The sequence below is a fragment of the Sorex araneus genome, chromosome X (assembly GCF_027595985.1).
Source record: "Sorex araneus isolate mSorAra2 chromosome X, mSorAra2.pri, whole genome shotgun sequence".
Classification (NCBI taxonomy): Eukaryota; Metazoa; Chordata; class Mammalia; order Eulipotyphla; family Soricidae; genus Sorex; species Sorex araneus.
In genome coordinates, this window is record NC_073313.1 from 220,508,609 (window position 1) to 220,531,912 (window position 23,304).

The window sequence follows — 23,304 nt, forward strand, 5'->3', positions numbered from 1 at the left end:
AGATAATCACAGATTTTTTGTTTTGTTCTGTTTTCGGATTGCATCTGGGATTACTCTTATCTCTGTGCTCAAGGATCACTCCTGATGAGGATCAGGAAACTTTGTTGGATGCTGGGGATTACACCCAGGTAGAATTTGTGCAAAGTTAACACCCTGCTGGCAGTACCATCTCTGTCCCAATGAATGCGGATCCTTAAGGATTATTTCATGCAAATTTATTCTGTAGTTTAAAGTTGGAAAAGTGAAGGAGTATATTCATTAGCTAACAGTTAGATAGCTAGGTACTGGCAAAACTAACAATAAACAAGGACTTTTATTTTCTATAATTGTGGCCCTATTACTAATAACTACACAACTCATATTTTCTCCCACATTGAAAATACTTCTTTTGTAAATATTTTTCTCCTGTGGGATGTGCTTACTATAATTTTTTTACAATGTTGGCTTGTAAATTGTATTTAGCATCTTATCTACATTCAAAAGTTTATCAGTTTAATACTGTTGCAAATATATAAACTGGATGTCAGATTATTGTCTTTTTGTAATTATAACATAGTGATGATAAAACTTGCAAAAATTCCCACATTCTTACTGACTTAAAATTTGTATTAAGATCAGAAAGTTATCATAAAAGTTAGATGCATTATTAAAAATTTAAATTAAAAAATTTGATAAAGGCAGCTTAATTTTCTCAAAGAAAGAAATTTGAGTATCACTATTTAAAATATCTAAAAAGGATAACTTTCAGTGACTTGGAACAGCAATTATTACTAGAAACATTACGCCTTTTCAAATATGAAGCAACAGGAAGAAAACAATATGACTGAAGGCCTTAGATATGCTCAAATAAACCATTATTGAAGCAGAATTAAATAATACTGTTTAGGGAGAAAGGCAAAGTGACATTTGTAAACAATACTGACTAATAAATCAAATCAAATCACCCACTCCCCATTTGGTGCCCACGAAAATATTTTTCATTGATTCAGGATGAGTAAATTCCATTTTTTGTGACAGTTAAGTTTGATCTCTTTCCAGTATACCACTTAGAAATGTTTATTTTATTTACTGCCTTTGTTTTTCTCAGAGTACGGAGAGATGCATATCTTTTATTAATTCACTCATTTATTTATTTACAAATCCACTCATCCAATAAAATATTTGTCTATTTACTCTTGTATATAAGAGATTTTTTCTGTGTTTATAATAAGGTAGAAAAGCTGAAGCTGGTTGTGAAAACAATACTTGGATTCTCTAAAGCTTACAAACAGGTCTTGGGAAATAGATGTGGTAAATTCATTTCAAAGTAGGATGTTACATCCCACCGGTCAAGGTCTCAAAGAAAAGAGATATTCCACATATTCTGAGATACCCATATGCTAATATTCATTTCCACCTACTTGCACAGGTACTATTTGCAAACCACCGAATAAACTAAGTGCATCCAAATACACAAACATGGTTGACACCTAAATTTCAATATATTTCATTAGGAAGGCAGCTATGCTCACCACTATACCACCAACACAAATATATTTCATTAGGGACAATTCTCATACCACACACCACAGGACTTGTCTACAAATAAACTTGAATTGCAATCAAAATTCTTACTAGACATCTCTCTGCAATTAGAGCTCAAAATTATAGAGTGCATTGGGATCCATTGGCATTGAACATTTCATTATTAAAACCTTGCTTTCTCATGCTGAGTCATTTCTTCAGTAAGTTAATATAATGCATACATTTTTTCCCCAAAAATATTTGTAGAAATTAGTATATCTATCAGAGGTCTATATTCCTACCACTTTAGCTGCAATGAGTAGAAATAGTTAGGCAGATCTTTTTGATCAAATTGAACATCCTGTGATGTCCTTTCTTTCATATGATACCTTGTTCATAAGGCAAATTTTTACCTATGCACTAAGTATTGTTAGTAGATCTAGATCACATTTTGACACTGCTCTTTAATTTTGCCTCACAAATAATCATTTATCCAAGTGGTTAATTAAAGCCAAGAGTCAAGTTATTCAGTTTCTGGTTCAACACTGTGAAGTGAACCTTCAAAAGCATTAATTCACTTTTAAAGATGGTGTTTCTCTTTATATTGTCTAGCCTCAGATTTCTTACCAGCTGGAAAACTATTTGGAAAACCTGTGACCATCAAAATTCAGGATATGTTTATCTATAAAAATATTGACTAGTCTTTTCTTTTGTTTCTCTTCTTTTAATCCTATCTTTCACTCAATATGACAGGCAACAAACTAAAAAAACGTAGTAAATGCACATGTACTTAGTCATGCAATAATTAAAAATTTTATTCTATCTCAAATTCCAACTCGACATAACAAAAAAATACCCAGGAAGGAACTTATTTTATTAAAGCTGTGTATCAGACATTGATCTCAGACAGAATACAATGATTAATTTTATAAAATAAACATACTGGATATTATGAACACTTTTGAAGCAATGGAAACTTTACTTGAAAAATATTGACCTGTAAAAATTAAACTTGAGAAAAAAATTTGAGGACATCATCAGACATGCTTTAGTTGTGTTAAAAAATAATGTCAAGAGGCTAGTCATATGGGGGTGGGTTGATGGGCAGGAAACTGAGGACACTGGAGCTGGGAAATGGACACTGGTGGAGGAATGGGTGTTGGAATACTGTATCACTGAAACCTAATCATGAACAGCTTTGTAAGGGTCTATCACAGTGATTCAATATAAGAATAATAAAAAATAAAAGCAATGTCAAGGGAAATATGTGAAGTCTATGTTAAACTATTAAAATAATGCAAACAAGAATTGTGGTATAATAGTTGAATTCTAAACACAAGCTAAGAATAAAGCAGATGGGATTTGAAAACATTTTGGATGCAAGTATAAAGGAAAGATCCTCTTAAGTTTTGACTTAAGCAACTGGAAGAAGTGTCATCTTTTATTTTCTTTATTAGGTAACACGGTTTACAATAGTGTCAATGCTTCTGCTGTTGATGCAAAAAGTGGCTGCACCTCCACCAACAACAAAGCGCTCAATATCCTCCAGGACTGTCCTTATGTATCATCTAGTCTGTCCCCTACCACTCCACACTGAACCCATCCTCCCTTGCTCCCTCACACACTTAGTAACCTCAGTTCTGTTGTCAGAGTTCAAGTGTCCATTTTCTTTATATGCCACATATTAGTGTGATCATTCAGCGTTTGTCCTTTTCCCTCTCATTTATTTCTCTTCACATGACACCTTCTAGAAATTGTCAGTCATAGAGGCAGGGTGTGGGGTGGGAGAGGGGTGGCGCAAGGGATACTGGGGACATTGGTGGTGGAAAATGTACACCGGTGGAGGGATGGGTTGTTTTCAGATTCTAGCTATTGTGAACAGTGCTGCAACGAACATAGCTAAGAAGGTGTTTTTGCTGTGCTTTTGGGGCCCCCAGGGTATATTCCCACAAATGGTATTGCTGGGTCAAATAGGAGCTCCATTTCTAGGTGTGTTTTTTTTTAAGTTTTTTTTCTTTTTTGCTTTTTTTTGGGTCATACCTGGTGATGCACAGGGGTTACTCCTGGCTATGCACTCAGATTTTACTCCTGGCGGTTCTCAGGGGACTGTATGGGATGCTGGGAATTGAACCCGGGTCAGCCGCGTGCAAGGCTAACGCCCTACCCGCTGTGCTATCACTTCAGGCTTTCAATTTCTAGTTTTTTGAGGAATCTCCATATTGTTTTCTAAAAAGGCTGGACCAGTTGGCATTCCCACAAGCAAAAAATGAGAGATCCTTTCTCTCCACATCGGAAACCGCACTGATTGTTCTTGTTCTTTTGGATGTATATGTGAGATGAAATGTCGTTGTTTTGATCTGCATCTTCCTGATGATTAGTGATGAAGAGCATTTTTTTATGTGTCTTTTGAACCATTTGAATTTCTTCTTTGAAGAAGTTACTGTTTGTTTGTTTGCCCCATTTTTTGGATAGGGTTGGATATTTTTTCTGGGAAAATTCAACCAGTGACTTGTGTATCTTTGATATTAACTCCTTATGAGAAGGGTAGCACTGTACACTGTTATCCCCTTGTTCATTCCTCTGTTCCTCTCAGAGAGCCTGGCAAGCTACTGAGAGTATCCCGCCCACACGGCAGAACCTGGCCAGCTACCCGTGGTGTATTTGGTATGCCAAAAACAGTAACAACAAGTCTCACAATGGAAACGTTACTGGTGCCCACTCAAACAAATTGGTGAACAACAGGATGACATATCCCACAAAAGAGTTCAATCATTCTACGTCTATCTCTTTTCTTCTGATTCATTTCACTCAGTATGATATCTCCATATCCATCCATTTATAAGAGAATTTAATAATTTTTCCCTAATGGCTGCATAATATTCCATTGTGCAGATGTACCATAGTTTTGAATTGAGAACTTAGAGACATATATGGTCATGTATTAGGTATATGACCAATTAATCTATAAGAGAAGATTTGGGCCTATGAAGTAGAAAAAGAAAAATATCTTAAGCAAATGTTGATGAAAAAAATTTTATTAACATACCAAAAAAATAACTGGATTCATATTTCACACTACACGTATAAACTAATTCAAAGTTGATTAAAAATTTGAGTTGAGGCTAGAATCCATATTGAGGAAAACAGAAGTATTACTGTTCAAGATACAGGCCTCATAAGTCTTCAAATATTTAAATCTATTGATAAAGACAATAAGAACAAAATAAGCAAATGGCACTATACCAAACTAAAAAAGTTTTGCATGACAAAAGAGACATAAAATGCTTTAAAGTTTAATTGTAAATTCCTATTATATCTTAAACCCCTAGCTTGTCAAGAACTTTATTCTTTCAATCATGTTATTACAATGGAGTAATTTTTTTTTGCTTTTATTTTCCCCTTTGGAAAACTTGTCAGTAGATGGAGAAATAAATCACTTATATATTTTACATAAGAATAGTATTTGAATAGTATTTGAAATTTCAGATGATGCTAAAATATCCCTTACTTGTGTTGCCATTTTATCTGTGTAACTGATTGGAAGAGAACATAAAGCATAGGTTTTATATGTTTGTATATATACAATTATTTATAATAGAAAACTTATATATAAATGACATTCAAGATCTAAGTGTGCTTCTATGGGGGCATTTATAATATGCTCCTTGTCATTTCACCTTAAGTACCTCAATTGAGAAATCAATATAGGAAGGCAAGGCCTTACTTCAGAGCTCCACCCAAAACTGCTGCTGATTACATTTCAAAAGATTTCCTCTGCAGATTTTCCATTGCCTTCACAGTGGTTCAAAAGCACTTGGGATGGGAAACCATTTCCTTTATTTACGGGAAGTGTTGCTAAGTTGGGGCCTCTATACTTACCATGACATTTTGTTTCAGAAAGATAGGAGAAAGATAGGAGAAAGAAAAATAACCAAGACATTTGACAGATGATTTTTTCATGATTATGAAACAAGGTTATCTGAAAGTTAGTGTGTCCTAAGGGTATAACCTCAGTAGAAACAGAACAGGTACACTTCTTGTTTATAGATATTCTGGATAATTCCTTAAAGAAATTTTGAATTTTATATTAAATGCTATTCTAATAATTTTAACAATTCTTTTTCACAGAATATTGGACTAAATGTTACACCATTGATTTGTATGAAAAGACACTGGATAATTCAGTCAGTTGGTCATTCTTGACCTTAGCAATATTTGGCAAATGCCAAGAGTATTGTCAGTAACTGAGGTAGATTTTTCACATTTATATTCTTCTCTATTTGCCATAAAATAAATAGAAATATCTTAGTACTTGAAAAAGAACATGACCTGTAAAACTCAAGCTAATTCTTTGTTTAAAGTGTGCAGATGTTTTCAGCACATGTACCTAATGTTTGCTCATATTTTGCTGAACAGGAAGCCATTGGGATTTAATATGGGGATTAGCATAGAAATTATTAGCAGCAAAATGTAAGTTGGGAAAGTGATTTTTTGTTATAAAGAATGAGTTGTGTTGGAAATGACATTTAAATAAAATTCAGCTCATTGCAACTTAATTATAAACAATATTTTTAAAAAGTATAATTATTAAAATACAAATATAAGTGCTAAGAGTAGATAATTGTCTACTTAACTAGATGTTATGACCATTATTTATAAAACTGTAGATCAGAAGTTGACCCAGTTAGTAAATAAAAATAAATTAGTTCTATATGAGTATCTCACCATATATGCTTGATCACAACAAGAAATAATTATAGCAAAATATAAGTACTTTTAAAAAGTGAATAAAATTTATGTGAAACTCTTATGTACAGAATGGAGAGGTCAGAGTTGAGAACATTGGGAGAGGAATAGAATTTAGGAATAAAAAGGGAACCAAAAAGTTTTAGCTTAAATCAATATTATTTATTTGGGAGATACATTTCTGAAAATAATTCATTTGTGGTTGCATCTTTACCTAATACACATCACAATAATAAAAACTATAATGAGTGAGTTAAATTTCAAAGAATGTTTCAGAACATGTGCTAAGAACTTTATATATTTTGCTCACCGGAGCACTTATAATAATTCTCTAAGAATATGTACAAGAGCAAACTAGTATTCAAAGAGCTTAGGAAATTTGTTTTTAGACTCATGACTAGTAAGAATTTGTGAAACTCCAAAGCCTGGGTCATTTATTAATTTGTTCTCCTAACTCCCCAATGGCTCTTTAATGGGGAGGGTCCATTCTAAAAGGAATAATAAATTTAACCAATGATTTTTTTTTTCTTTTTGGAATGTTACTACATTTGTGTGTCCAGATTTGACTTAAAAGAGAAGTTACACATCATAGCCAACTGTTTTAATACCTCATAAGTGTCCTTGAAGTTTGGACCATATAGTATGTTTGTGGACACAAGGTGAAGAGGCACAAAGCTCAACAATGCAAAATAAAGAGAAGATAAAAAGCAAAATGGGAGAGAGCATGGGGACGGGGGGAAGGACAAAAGAGAAAGAAGACAGACCAAAGAAACAAAATCCAAAAAGAGAGATATTAAAACTTACTGAAATACCGATGAAAGATATTCTATTTCAAGAAGAGGTTCACATAGCTGAAGTTTGATAACAAAAGTGTGTAACTATGTAATATAAATAATATCTAAAACTTGAATTAGACATTTAAAACCCTGCTACTTTAAATAATTTAAAGCAAATATAGTTTTATTACTTCTACATTGGAGTAAGAATTGTGTTTAAGTTGATTAATAAGTATATTAACGTTAGTAACAAGTGACCACTGTTATTTGACTCTGAAAATTTGTCTTCAGTGTTAAGTTTACTAAGAGAATGGGGTGGACATTGAATGGGAGAAGAACTTGAGACATTGCTGGAGGGAAACTGACACTGGTGGCAGGTGTGATGTTAGAATTGTATACCTGAAACCGTATATTATCAGTATTAAAAATCATTGTGCCTAAATATAGTTTTAAGTAAATACATTTAATAAGAGCTGGAGCGATAGCACAGTGGTAGGGCGTTCGCCTTTCATGCGGCCGACCCGTGTTCGATTCCTCCACCCCTCTCAGAGAACCTGGCAAGTTAGCGGGAGTATCCCACCCACATGGCAGAGCCTGTAAAGCTACCCGTGGTGTATTCGATATGCCAAAAACAGTAACAATAAGTCTCACAATGAGAGACGTTACTTGTGCTCGCTTGAGCAGATCGATGAGCAACAGGATGACAGTGACTGACAGTGACATTTAATAAACTAGGTCCTATTATTTTTATTGTTCAAGAGATGAAGAAACTGATGCTCAGACTTGTAAGTAAAAATTATCATGGCATAACAACTCTAAGTGGCCAAACTGAAGAGGAACATAATGGACTATCTTATAGTACATTGACTGAACATAAATATTGGTTTATGAAAATGAATATCTTTGCTACCTCCAAACCAAGCATAGAAATTTTAAGTAGCCACTCTAAAATTATTTTTAGATGTTAATGTCTGTCAATCTCTTGCAGATTCTGATTAGCATATCTGGAGAGGGACCTGAAATTCTACATCTTTATGAAAGAAGACTAATGTAGATGATTGGGATGATATGAGAGGGAGAGTGGACTAAATGAAATAGATGAGAGTTAGATAAAGAATTTATTAAATAATCAGTGTAGAAATTTGAACTTAGAAGCAGTATGATATACTTTACACTTTGAAAAATCCTTGGGGCCAAAGAGATAGTACATGGGTTAAAATACTAGCCTTGTGTGCAACCAATTCAGGTTTGATGCCTGCCAGGTGATCTTAGGTATTCAGCATGTTTCCCTGAACACTGCTACAAAAGTGACCCCCAAACCCAGCTGCATGAGTAACACCTTCCCGCAGTACCATTAGGTGTGCCAAAAGTCCCTCCCCGCCCTCCCAAATACCCAGACACCAGGTGATGCTGATGTTATTGATCCAGACCAGAGATCAACCATGTAAGCAACAAGACTTTTTAAAACCACACCTTGAACTCCTGAATGGGGTTTGGGGTGGAAATATTGAGAAAAACAAGGAAGGGTTCAAGAACTATGATGTTTTACATGATTGATAATTCATAGGACTTTAGAAAAAAAGTTATTGTAGAGGTCATCACATTGAATTAATTTACTTTTAAAGTGAGTTCATGCTTATAGCAAAGACAAAATTGGCAACAACATAACTGGTTATAGCAAGTAACAAAATTGGCAAGTTTGTGACTCTTGTTCTGGGTGGTCTCTTCTCTGTTTATTCTGCCAAAGCAATTGTGAAGGGTGTATCAGCTTTCATTTTCTTGCTTAGTTATTAAGGAAGTTTAATCATACTACTTTTTTAAAAAAAGGATTTGGGAAACTCATCTTAACTTTTATTGAAGCATATTACTAATTTGAAGAAATTAGTTATAGGTGGGAATAATTGACTTTGTATTAGTCAGGTTTCTTTAGAGAAATAGTTGCATATATACATATTATATATACATAAATATGTATATGGAGAGAGAGGAGACATTTGCTTTAAGAAACTTATTCCAGAAATTATAAGACTGAGAAATCCTAAAATCTATACCAAGCAACCTAGAGTCCCTGAGTTGTGTTGATATAAGTTGTTATTTGTAAAAAATATACACGCGCAAGGATGTGTGCACAGGCTCTGTGAGTGGTTCTTGAACACTTCTCCACCCAGGATGGCTATTGCCTAGGACAGACAAAAGAATAATGAGGACCAAGCTGGTTGCTGATTAGTTGCTGTTTATACAATCTCTCGTCTCTTCCATCTCACACACTCTTCATTCCTCAATCCCTCTTGCTCTGACTCTGACCCCTGACCCCCCCCACCATCGTTCTTACAGTCTTAGTAAGGGATTGAACATTAACAAATCAACAAAGAGAGATAAGGCCACTCCTCCAGGAGATTAACTGGACAAAAATCTCATCTAAGGAGATTACTCCAGATTACTGGGAGATCCACTCAAGGGAGATCCCATTCAGGGTGTGCCGATTTCTTCTTTCCTCAACTAGTAATCCACTTTAATAGTTGTAGTAAATCTATTTCTAATATTTCTAGCAATGTCATACTGTATAAGCACAGTAAGAGATATATCAAATTTAAAGTTTGGTTTTTCCTGAAGACAGCTCACTATATATTCTAGACACAGTCCTCAGGGCAGGTTAGTCTTCCTAACCCCAGCTGGGTCCTTATCTTTTGGGTCATGACAGAGTTTGTCCATGAACGTGCTCTTAACTTCATCATCATCATTACAATCATTATCCCGTTGATTGTCGAATTTCACAGGCAGCCTCAGTAAAGTCTCCATTCGTCCTAGCACTGACAAATTTTTTTTAATTTTTTTATAGTTTTTTTTTTAAAAAAATTTTATTTTATTCTTTAATTAGTGAATCACCATGAGGGTACAGATACAGATTCACACATTTTAGAACTTGTTTTTCCCTCATACAATGTTCACAAACACATCCCTCCACCAGTGCCCATTCTCCACCACCAATAAACCCAGTATCCCTCCCCCCCCCCAGTTCCATCTCCCCCCCACCCCACCCTGCCTCTGTGGCAGGATATTCCCTTTTGATCTCTCTCACTCTCCAATTGGGTGTTGTGGTTTGCAATAGGGGTATTGAGTGGCCATTGTGTTCAGTCTCTAGTCTACTTTCAGCACGCATCTCCCTTCCCAAGTGGAATCTCCAACCACATTTCACTTGGTGTTTCCTTCTCTATCTGAGCTGCCTTTTTCCCCAGCAAGTGAGACCAGCTTCCAAGCCATAGTGCCAACCTACTGGTACTTATTTCTACTATTCTTGGATATTAGTCTCCTATTCTGTTATTTTATATTCCACAGATGAGTAGCACTGAGATTTTAGAAGCCTCTCCTTACTCTTACTCGTCCTTCCCAAGGATGATGCATTGGAGGCTCTTTCAAGGTCAGGGGAATGAGACCCATCATTGTTACTGGTTTTGGCATATGAATACACCATGGGGAGTTTGTGAGTCTCTCCCATGTGGATAGGTAACTCTTGGTAGCTTGCAGATTCTCCCAGAGGGAGAACTAGGCTATAAGATGGGAGCTTGGTTTTAAGTCTCTGGATGTTGGCCATTGGTGGGATTACACGGTGCCGGGGGCAGTCCCTGGTTGTGACCGCATAGCTACCAGAAAATGGGAAATCTGGGCAGAAGAGGCCCAGTCCCGATCCGAGTAGGCTTGGAGGTCTCAGCCCCGGGTCCCATACACCTGGGTTCCTCTGCCAGTACTTTCATGCATGAGACTTGTCTGGACGTGTGGAGAGTGTGCTCAAGGCTTCTCTCCACACACTCTTAACTTATAGTTAACTATTATGGCGCTTGGCCTGGCCCATTTTGATGTCAGGGTAGTTCACAGCTTACCCTGTGTCCATTCAGTCCCTTGTCAGGACCCTGATTTTGGGGTGATAGGAACTAAGGGCAACTGAGTTGAGAAAGCAGATGTCCAGGAGTGAATATTATTTGGAATCTATTAACTCCCAAGTTACAAAAGCATAATATTAACTGTCTTCTTGTGTCCATACAAAAAGGACATTGCTTTAAGGTAAACTATTCAAAAGACATAACTTACAATACAAGTTCAAGGTCCTTAGAAGGATCTGACCTTACAAGTTAACAGAATCTGATTAGGGGAAAAGGCGATTAACTGGTTGGGGAGGAGAGCACAGAGAAGAGTTTAAAGATAAACAAAGGAATGGGAGTTACTCGGGGGCACTATGATGGGTGTAACCCGATAAACCTAAGTTCCCTGCAGCAAGGCTAAAAGGATAAATTCAATGTTAACCTACAGTTATTGTTGTTGTTGTTGTTGTTATTCAGGGACTTTATGAATTACTGGGTATTGAACACTCTTACCCTGCACTATTGCTTAGGTTCCTCTGTTGATATAAGTTCCACTGCAAAACCCAAGAAGAATTGATGCTTTTATTTAAGTTTAAAGTCCAGAAGAAACCCAGGAACAACCCTTAGAAGTAAAGGAGAAAGAGTTTGCTGTTATTGAGGAAAATTTCATATATTTTTTTCTAGCTTTTTAAATGATTAGATGAGGACTACAAGTTCCCAACTCTTTATATTCCCAATAACTTTATTCAGTCTATTGACAAATTGTTAATTTTATTCAGAAACATATTCATAACAACATTTGATGAAATAGTTACTCTGTGGCCTAGCTAACTTGACATATGCAATAACTGTCATAGGTTCTGAAGCTTAATAAATTAGAAATAATTTATAATTAAATGTGTCATGTATATAATTTGCCTACATATTCAACTAATGCAAATCCTGACAGACCATTTATACCTAATCTAATTTTTTAAATTTTAGGTAATTATTTTTCTTACCCTTATTTTTCAGGTGTCAAAAATGGTGTTATGCATTTATTTTTATAATCTATATATTTTTTCTAAGACTAGTGTAAGAATGATTATGATTTAATTGCTTTCTATTGTGTGAAGAAAAATACAGCATTCTTACTACAGAAGTAGTTTAAAAGTAAAAATACTATACATTGGAGCTATTTTTGATCTACAGTCTCTTGCCATGCTAGCAAACACCTCAATGATATTTCTCCACTACTCCCTATAAATGCAATTTATAATCATATATGTTCAATCTATGTCCCTCAACTGCTCATGGCGATCCTCCTCTTTAGTATGAACGGTTTTTACTGAAAATGACTAAATATGCTTTGTTTATATTCTTATGCTACCCCGACTATACCCAGCATAAAATTAGACCCCCCCAATTTTGTCTTTTGAAATTTGTGCCTGTGGTGATTAAACAAACTTCCCAGTACAAGGGATAAAGTATCCCTTTATAAACTTGATAAACTTACCAGTATAAAGTTTTACCAATAAGTAAATTTTCTCATTTCTATTCAGCTATTCCTGTGATTTTTAAATGAATCTTCTATTATGCAGCTTCAATAAAAATGCACAATATTCCATTATTCCCATATTTCTACTTATTGACTTTATGTTTAATGAAAAACAGTGCTACTAATGACCATAGAAAAAAGTAGAATAAATGCATATTATTCAAATCCCTTGATTAAATAAATGTGCTTGATTAAATAAATGTGAATAATAGTTTATAATGACATTTCGAGAAACCCTCTGGACCATGAATGTTGAAAATATATAGATTATGTGTGAAAAATTAATTTTAATCTAATTTTAATTTGAAAATTAATGCCTACTTGGGACAATTTTGTGACTTTAAGAGTAGTTCAGGTATAAATAAAAAAATTGATATTAGAAGAGGACAAAAATATTGCACTATGTATAAATATAAATGTGCACATATTCATATGAAAGGACATGCTTGTCAAATTGCCTCTTTATTCAAACTCCTTATGGTGAATAGTTTACTTACTTCTAGACAAGAAGTTTGATGATATAGGTGCCCCAATTAGTGTCGTATAGGAAATAGAGATTCCCAAATCCAAAGATGAGCTATTGTGTTATTTTTCTAATAAAATATCTAACCTGATGCCTCACCTTCTGCCTGCAGCTCCACCATTTCAGGTGAGATTTGTCGCTGGCTGACATCACTGGACCTAATCTAAAACAAGAGGTAGAACCCCTCTGTCCCTCTGACTAGTACCCAGCAGCAGCCACACCTGACCTGTGCCAATAAATGGACCTACATCACAACTCCTGAAGTGATACATTTACTCAGCAAATTATATCATGCTCATAGTTATTTTTCATGTCATTTTGTGAAGACAGGTAGAGAAGAAAGAGATAAACCACAGTCTAATTCCTCAGCATATTTCAAGGGATCTAACTATAAAGGCTGACTCCCAGCACAGAACTAACACCTGAAAAACAATGAGAAAATAGCACCTGAAAAACAATGGGAAAATATGTAGAAGCCTGTTAAGCTCATTGGGTGACAACAATATCACAGAAGACATAACAAACCAGTAAATCTGCAGATAATGTTTTTACTGATACCATGATGAGGATGTTCAACACGTTTAAGCAAAGCACAAGAAAGTCTGAGTCAAAATGAGTCTTTATTACAATCAGAAATAAAGAAAATAAGTGTTATAAAATCATCATTAGAGGATCTGAATAGCAGAATAACAGAAGTCAAACAAAAGATTAAAGACCTCTAAGGTGAAAAGGAGAACATTGCTAGGAAACAGAAGGTAGAAAATAGTTTGAAGAGAAATGAACACCATACCAGGGAACTCTGAGATGAATTCAAGAGGAACAATATAAAAATTAGTGTCCCTGAAGAACATGAAGCCGAAAGTGATGAAGAAAGAAATTATTGATAAAAATTTTCCCATAGTTGAGGATTACAGGCACTAAGATCCAAGATTCCAAAAAGTTCTAGCAAAAATAGACTCAACTAGGAAACTTCCAAGAAATGTGGTAATCAAAATAACAGAAGACAAAATCCAAAGACAGAGAATACTGAAAGCAGCAAGATCAATAATTCATATACAGAGGAAAGCCCATAAAATGTATAGCAGATAAACCAAGTAAAACTCTGATACAGAAGAGTATGGAGGGATGTAGTACAAAATTCAACAAAATGAACACTTCACCAAGAATACTCTATCCAGCTAGATAATTATTTAGATTTGTATGAATAATTCAGAGCTTCATGGACAGGCATCAGCTTAGAGAATTCATAGCATTGAACCGGTTTTGTAAAAAGCATTAAAATACTTTCTCTAGAGGACAGGACAAACTTCCCAACATGTGGCAGTGAGTATGACACTCACTAACAGTGCATATGGTTAGCTTCTACTAGTTTAAGAAAGGTATTGTTATTATTATTATTATTCCCTATTTTCTAAAGAATTTTATACATTTTTGATAATGAATTATTATAGTTATATTGGTTAAAATCACTAAGCAGTCAATAATCACAAATTGAATCTTCTTAATTTGTTTTCTGATAATTCCATTTGTTATTTCTTTAAGCTTTATTGGGGCAAGTAATATGACATAAATTTATTATATTCCTGACAAGAGGGCAGACTAGGTGTAGGAGGGAACCTGGGGACATAGAAGGAGGAATGGGGACCCTGGTGGTAGACTGGTGTTAGAACACTGTATGCCTAAATCAACTCCATTACAACTTTGTAAAGCATGATGTCTTAATAAAAATTAAAAGAAAAAAATCTAACCTATTAAGCTAACTATCACGGGAAGGCGTGGGGACATTTTACTTCAAACAAAATAAGGATCTAAGGGAACACAGATTGTTAAAATGATACGGAATGTAATAGAATCATGAAATATTTGAAGAAAGCAGTGAGAGACATCAAAGACTAATTCCTCAGGCCATATGTTTAGTAGCACAAACAGAAGACTACATTAAACCAAGAATCATACCATCAAAGCAAAAGAGGAACAAAGAAAATAAAAAATAAGAGCTCTTAGAAATTTTTAAAATGTGGCCATTAAAAACATGATTTGAAAGAGAATTCAAAATAACAGTTATAGCTGTTGAGCAATTTGTTAATTGAAAAACTAAAGATCAGAAATTTCCCAGAACAAGCTGAAAAGGAAAACTGAAGTTGGCAGATTAAATAATTTAAAATAACACCTGTTTGTCTGTTCATAGCTCTGTAAGTTAGAAGTCCAGCACAAGGAAACTCTATTTATATATCACAAGACTAAAGGCGGTTTTGATGACTGCTCATCTGGAGTCTCAGGGGAAAAACACATTTCCAAGTTCATTCATGCTGTTGGCAGAAAAAACTTTTCTAGGGGTTATAAAATTGAGGCCCCATTATTTTTGCTGGCCGTTAGCCAGGGGCTATTCTCAGCAGCTATGGGGTGCTCCAGTGCTTTGCCAAATGATTTTCTTTATGTTTAAAGCTAGCAGATGACAATTTTACTCCTGTGGAGACCCACTAAATTTCAATCTCTTTCAATAGGAAGAGCCTATTTTTAAATGCTCACCTGATTATATCTAACCCCAGGAGAATAATATTTCTTCTTAAGGGAGTAACAGCTCTGCCATATAGTATAATGTATGCATAGGGACTGACATATTCATTGATTCTCTCCATTGTATGAGCGAGGAGATAGTAGAAAGGTCAAGATGGTTTAAGATGAGATTTACAAATATGCCAAAGATAACTTCAAGGTTTTGGTCTTGGTTTACTGGCCAAATGTTTACTAGATATTTAAGAGCATGGTACCATTTACAAATATTTAAGATGGTGGTGGGTAGGGCATTTGCCTTGCTTGCGGCTGACCCGGGTTCAATTCCTCCATCTCTCTCAGAGAACTCGGCAAACTACCGAGAGTATCCCACCTGCACGGCAGAGCCTGGCAAACTACCCGTGGCGTATCCGATATGCCAAAAACAGTAACAACAAGTCTCACAAAGGAGATGTTACTGGTGCCCACTCAAGCAAATCAATGAGCAATGGGATGACAGTGCTGCAACAGTGCTACTAATCTGGGATATTTTAAAACTGATAATTTTGATTCAAGGAAATATTCAAGTGGTGATATCAATCTACATTTGATAAGGAAACTTTTTATAAGAATCAAGGCTGAGGATCAGGGAATGGCCTGATTGTATTGTGAGTAAGACACATATCTGGTTTGATAAGTTTCTAGAAGTCCTGCCAGGATTGCTCCCTAGTACGAAAGTTTTGAACATGCTGGGTATGTTCTAAATTACCCACATCAAAATTATGATATTATGGAAGGAAAAGTTCTTGATAACTACTTTTACTATGAAAGTTAATACTTTATCATTTTGCCTGGTTTTGGTATAATTGTTTGTGTCTTATGGAAGTATGCTACAGTGACAACAGAAAGGGATTCTAAAGAATAGGCTTCAGAATTATGAGAAATATGTGGTGAGTGATTCATTGGCCATGTAATCCCACCAACGGCCAACATCCAGAGACTATAAAACCAAGCTCCCTGGATAGCCTATTCTCCCTCTGGGAGAGCCTGGCAAGCTACCGAGAGTTTCCTGCCCACATGGGAGAGTCTCACAAACTCCCCATGGTGCATGCATATGCCCAAACCAGTAACAATGATGGGTCTCATTCCCCTGACCCTGAAAGAGCCTCCAATTTGGCAACATTGGAAAGGATGAGCAAAGAGAGGCTTCTAAAATCTCAGGGCTAGGATGAATGGAGACATTATTGAGATCGCTTAAGAAATTCTATGATCAATGAGATGATGATGATGATGATGATGATGATGATGATGATGATGATGATGATGATGATGATGATGATGTGATGAGTGATATGGAATACAATAAGGCAAGTAAGGGGACAGAGAGATAGTATGATACTGCCTTCTATGAGGTCTACTTGAGTTCTATCACCATCATCCCACATGGCCCCCTGAGTAATGTCAAGAGTAATTCCTGAGTGCACATACAGGAGTAGACCCTGAACAAAACTGGGTGAGGCTCAAAAAAAAAAAAACAAACAAAAAAAGAAAATTAGCTAAGTAAGATTAAATGAGATATTAGGGTTTGGTTTTGTTCTCTTTATTTAAATTTCACATAAATTTCATGTAGGGAAATGAAAAAACATACAGGGAGAAAGAAGAAGATGTTTTCATAATACTTGAAAGAATACTTGATCTATAGGGAGGCAGTCATGGAAATTCACTGGGAAACAATTGTAAGATACGTCTTAACATAACTGAACACAAATGATAGAATAGACTTAACGAGAGTGAAACTGCATTCTTTGGGGAATATAAAGCAGTAAGGAAATAAAGAAATTTCCAGACCCCCAAATATAAAGGCATTTGCTTCAGTTAAAATTAAGCTAGCTTTTTAGCTCACAGTCAGTGATTATAAATCCACTGAATATTTCCCATGTAAGTATTTTACATTTTGTGAAGAAATTTTTATATTACCATATACATATGAATACTCATAGTTTATTTTCCTGCTGTGCTAAGATAGCTAAATAAAGAAGTAATGAAAAATATACCTAATTTGCAACTCATAACATTATATCAGTATCACTTTTAAGTAAATGAATTCATGATAATCTTACAATTCTGGGATTCTGTGCCTATAGATGGCATCATCTTATTTCATTACACTATCATTTATTAATAGAATTGGTAATGATCTTATTTAATGAGTTATCATATTTACCTAAGTTCCTTGGCACCTTCTACCAAAGTCATTGATATTATTAACTCCATGCATATGCTCAGTGTTTTATTTTTGCATCTCCAAAATGTATTTTTTTGTTTGCTTCAGAATCTGTATATTACTATTCATTCTTTTATTTTTATTTATTATTTATTATTATTATTAATTTTTGCTTTTTGGGTCATACCCAGCGATGCTCAGGGGTTACTCTTGGCTCTGCACTCAGAAATTACCCCTGGCGGTGCTCAGGGGACCGTATGGGATGCTGGGATTTAAACTCGTGCAAGGTAAACACCCTGCCTGCTGTGATATCACCCAGCCCCCCCTATTCATTCTTTTAGGTAGAAAAATATATTTACAACTCGAGAAAACACGTTCATACACACTTTTCAAACCCTGTGTTATCAGAGCTCAGTAAATGCTCTCATATTTACCATATCATAAATATTTACTATATTATATAGAAAGCATATGCTCACTTTTAAGCACCACCCACCTGTGTGACCATAACAGATTTTTCTTTGAATCATTGTTGAAAAATATTTATTAGTCAAATGAACACGTAACAGAAAAATACCACTTTGCTTTTGACTATTCCATTAAAGGGTTTTGTATTCAAGTATTGATCATGGAGATATATTTTCCAAAGGAATCAACATTAAAGACACACGTATTTCTGTAAATAAAATATACAATAAAAATTATCCTTTAGGACCAGCAATGGAAAATATGATCTATTGCTTTGCAACTAAAGTTCAGAAACTGACATTTAACTCTGCTGAGGAGAATTAAATGTGCTGAGGCAACATGACAGAGGTTAAATGTGTTCATCAACTTAAAAACTAAGTTTCACTAACCCTCCATTGCATATGAATTCATTCTAAATTCATCAAATAGACACTTCCTCTTTCAATTGTGCTAATGTGATGCATAAAATTTCCTAACCTCATTATACCTACTGACAATCTAATTACTGCAGTATATTTAATTTTACAAAAATAGAAGTGCAGACGTCTATTCAGAATTTGATATTTATTTCTTTCCCCTATGCCTTTAAGAACTATTTTTCATATTGTTATGGTCAGATTTTTCTTTTTCCTATTTTGCCCTTTCATTCATAGGCTATCTCCATGATCAAATTCAGCCCCATTGTTCACTTTACGTTGGAATTATTACAACAAATTAAAGCTTAAGATCAAATGCCAAAGGATTGACAGGATGTCTGAGTAAGAGCTAAAAGAAAATATACTATTTCTCTTGAAGCAAACTTTTGTCCAATACTATAGCAAACAGTACAGTTCTATTTGAATCAGAAGCAGTCACACTTAATACTTTCCCTCTACCTTTTGATTTTTAGATCTCGTTGCTAAGAGAATAAAACTGAAGCTGAAGTCAAGTGAAATTCAATCATTGTGTTCCCTCTTTCCTTTACCCTTCTTAATTAGTTTGAAACTTAAGCCAGAGTCTCTGAATTTAAGAGAATTTCTCTCATCTCTGTGAGAGAGAAGGGAAGAGAAGTGGAAAAAGGGTATTGGAAGGGAAGAAGAGCTGTTGCAAGGAAGTCTATGTGAAAAAAAGAGGCAGAAACTGAAGTTATGCAACCCCAATCCAAGACTCCTGGAGTTGCCTGAAAATAATATATTTGCTTCTAGAAACATCAGAGTTTGGTATAACTATCAAAACTTTACTTCCACTTCTGGTCTCCATAACTGTGAGAAAAATGATTCAACTATTCTAATCCACCTAATGTGTGATCATTTAGCACAGTATTTGAAGAAACTCATATAGTAAACTATCTACTATCTTAAAGTTAGAACATAGCTTAGTACTCTTGGTTGATGAGTTGCTTTATCTGAGACCATTTTGCATGATCCTCATTCTCCATTCCAACATTTTTGCAACAGACAGCACAGTTTTTTTAACTTTAGATAATAAAACGCACATTTATACTTTCTATAACAAAATATAAACATATATTTCTGATGAGTATTTTGACTTGAGAGAAGTAATTGATTAATAGAGGGTAGAAAATAATTTTTAAATAGGTTTTATATACATAAAAATTATTATAAACAAAATATCCCAGAGACATTAGGAAGTCATTATATATTTTTTAATTTATTTTTTAATTAGTGAGTCACAGTGAGGGTACAGGTACAGATTAACACATTTTTGTTCTTGTTTTTCCCTCATGCAATGTTTAAGAGCCCATCCCTCCACCAGTGTCCATTCTCCACCACCAATGAACCCAATATCCCTCCCACCCCCCCAGTCCCATCCCCCACCCCACCCCGCCTCTGTGGCGGGGCATTCCAATTTGATATCTTTCTTTCCTTTCAGGTGTTGTGGTTTGAAATAGGGGCATTGAGTGGTCATCCTGTTCAGTCTCTAGTATACTTTCAGCACGCATCTCCCTTCCCGCGCAGGATCTCCAATCACATATTACTTGGTGTTCCCATCTTTATCTGGGATGACTTCCACCCAGCGTATGAGGCCAGCTTCCATGCTATGAAGCCAACCTCCTGGTATTATATACTACCATTCTTGGGTATTAATCTCATACTCTGTTGTTCTGTATTCCACAGATGAGTGCAATCTTTCTGTGTCTGTCCCTCTCTTTCTGGCTCATTTCACTTAGCATGATACTTTCCATGTTGATCCACTTATATGCAAAGTTCATGAGGAAGTCATTATATTAATTCATACAGCTAATGTAACAAACTGCCAAAAATTTAGTGGCAAAACAGCACAAATCTATTATCTTACATTTCTGGTGGTCAGAGTTCTGAAATAGGCTGGGAAAATCTGAGCTATTAGTAGGTGTGCAATCACAAAATAATTATGTAATTGGTGGCGGTCTTGTGGTCTGTCTCACCCACCACGTGCATTTGGTGGCCATGAGCTGCTGCCCCACTCTGGCCTTGGCCTGCTGCCCCCAATAGATGCAGGAAGGAGGAAATAGGACCACAAGGCTGATTGGTCATCAGTGGCTATTTATTCCATTCTCCTCATGCTCCTGTTCCAGTCTCACTAAAATCTCCATTCCAGTCTCACACTGCCCTTCATCCCCCACTCCTCCTGTCCCCCATGCCAGTCTCTGCACTCCATCTAGCCTTTGTCTAGCACCCAACCCCAAACATTTCAGGTAGCAACTACACCCAGGTGAGGTAGAACAATCAACATATGAAAGCCCTTCCTTCTGAGAGAAGCTCTTCTAAGATATGACAAAGATCTGCAGCCAGAAGATCCACTGAAGGGCAAAATACCACCTAGGGGTGTGTTTCTCCTTTCCTTAGTGCAACAACCGTCTTTCTAGTCATTTTGTATGGACACAGTAAGAGATACCTTAAGCTTATAAGGGTGGCTCTCCTGGGAACATCTTGCTATAGATCCCAGACTGCATTGCTAAAGCCAGATTAGTCTTTCCTAACCCTAGTAGGGTCCGAATCCAGTTGTTACTCTTTGGATCATGACAGAAGCTGTCCATGACTGTGCTCTTAACTTATAGTTAAGTATTGTGGTGCTTGGCCAGGCCCATTTCAATGCCAAGGTAGTTCACAGCTTGCCCTGGGTCCATCCAGTCCCTTGTCAGGACCCTGCTTTGGGGGTGCTTGGAAGAAGGGCAATTTAGACTTAAGTTGAGAGAACAGATGTCCAGGAGTGAATATTAATCAGGGCCAATTAACACCCAAGTTATAAAAGCGTAGGATTAACTGTCTTCCTGTTCTATATAAAAAGAACATTGCTGTGAAGTAAACTTTGCAAAAACATATAAGGGAAGGAGAAAAACAATATTTCACTTACAAATACAAATCAGAGACTTTCTGAGGAATTTGACTTTACAAATCACAGGTACTGCTTAGGGAAAAAAGGTGATTAATCCGTTGGGGAAACAGAGCATAGAGAAGTTAAAGGTAAACACAGAGGAATGGCAGTGCTTTGGGAGCACTGCAAATGGTGTAACCCAATAGATCTAAGCTCCCTGAGACCAGAGAGAAACAACAAACCAATGTTATTCCACAAGCAGGACTGAGTCTCTTTTGGTGTTTGAAGATGAACTTAGGTCTTTCTAAACTCCTTAGGTTTTTCCAAACTCTAGAGACTTTCTTTGGTCTACAGTCCTGTCCCATTCAGAAAATCAGTTATTCTTATATACTAATGTTCCCTTCTTCCACATCTAATAATTCTTGTTATATAGTACCATGTCAGTAATCTCACATAAAAATTAATTAAAAAGGAACCGAGAACCTTGATATTAGACCTATATATAAAAATCCATTAAGAAAAACACAAGCCAAATAGAGTCTCTAGAGATTATTCATTCACTCAATTCCATGGCCAAGAAAAAGGGAGCAAATAAACTAGATTGCATCAAGAAGTAGAAGTCCTACTAAGAAGCTTCTGCACTAAAAACTTGTAAAGACTAGATCAAAGAACTTTGTAACCAGTGAGAAAAGCAATCAAGCACCATAGATCTGAAAAAGAGGTAATAATTGAAGTTTACAAAGTATTTACAAAGCTTAACACCTAGAAATTAAGCCCCATCAAAAAAGTGGGGGAGATTATAGAAAGAAAAATATCAGGGAAGGATGAAAGGGATGGGAAAAAATAATAAGAGGTATTCTGAAAGCAATACAGAGGGAATGGTCACAGGTCTTGAGTGTGATGGGATAAAGAATAAGGTATCTAATTAAACTAATATAGTCAACACTACTGTATGCTCAGGACCCAAACTACACTAATAAAACTGAAAAAAAAACAACAAATGAAAATTATTAAGGACAAAGGATTGCTAGGTGGAAGGGATTCTGGAGTCATTGGTCATTGGTGGAGGGACAAAGACACTGGTAATGGGTTGGTTGATGCATTGTATGCCAGAAACCCTATTGTTAGAAACTTTGTAAATCATAATGGATAATTTTCTATAGTCAACTAAAAATGTAAATAAGGAGAGGTGATGAACAGACACTTCATCAACAAGTATATGAATAAGTGCTCTTCATCACTTATCATCAGAGAAATGCAAATCAAAACAGCAGCTTCTTACCAGTTTCTTACCAGTGAGGCATAAAGAAGAGTAGAAATAATCAATGCTGGCAGGAATGTGGAGATAAATAAACTCTCATATACTGTTGTGTGGGAATGTTGTTTGGTTTAGACTTGATGGAAAATAGGCTAAACCTATTTTAGCCTAAAGGTAAAAATATAGGCTATTTTATATGTTAGTCAAAAAATTAGGAATTGAGCTTTCAGGCTGAAGAGATATTATCGTAGGTAACGTGTTTGCCTTTCACCTGGCTGACTCTGGTTTGATCCCAGGGAGCCCCCATGGTCACCTCAATCTGCTCCAGGAGTGATCCCTGAGCACAAAGCCAGGAATAAGCCCTGAGAACAGACCATTATGACCCCAAAGCAAAACAAACAAATAAACAGAAAAAACAGAATTGAGCTTTCATATGGCCCAGAAAATCTTCCTAGCATCCATACAAAAAACCCAACAAAATTAATTTAAAAAATATGTACATTCCCATGTTTGTCACAGTTCTATTTATAATAGCTCAAATCTGAAAACTCCAGAGCCCAAGAAGAAAGTGGTATATTTACACAATGGAATACCACTAGACTATAAGAAAAGATAAAATATT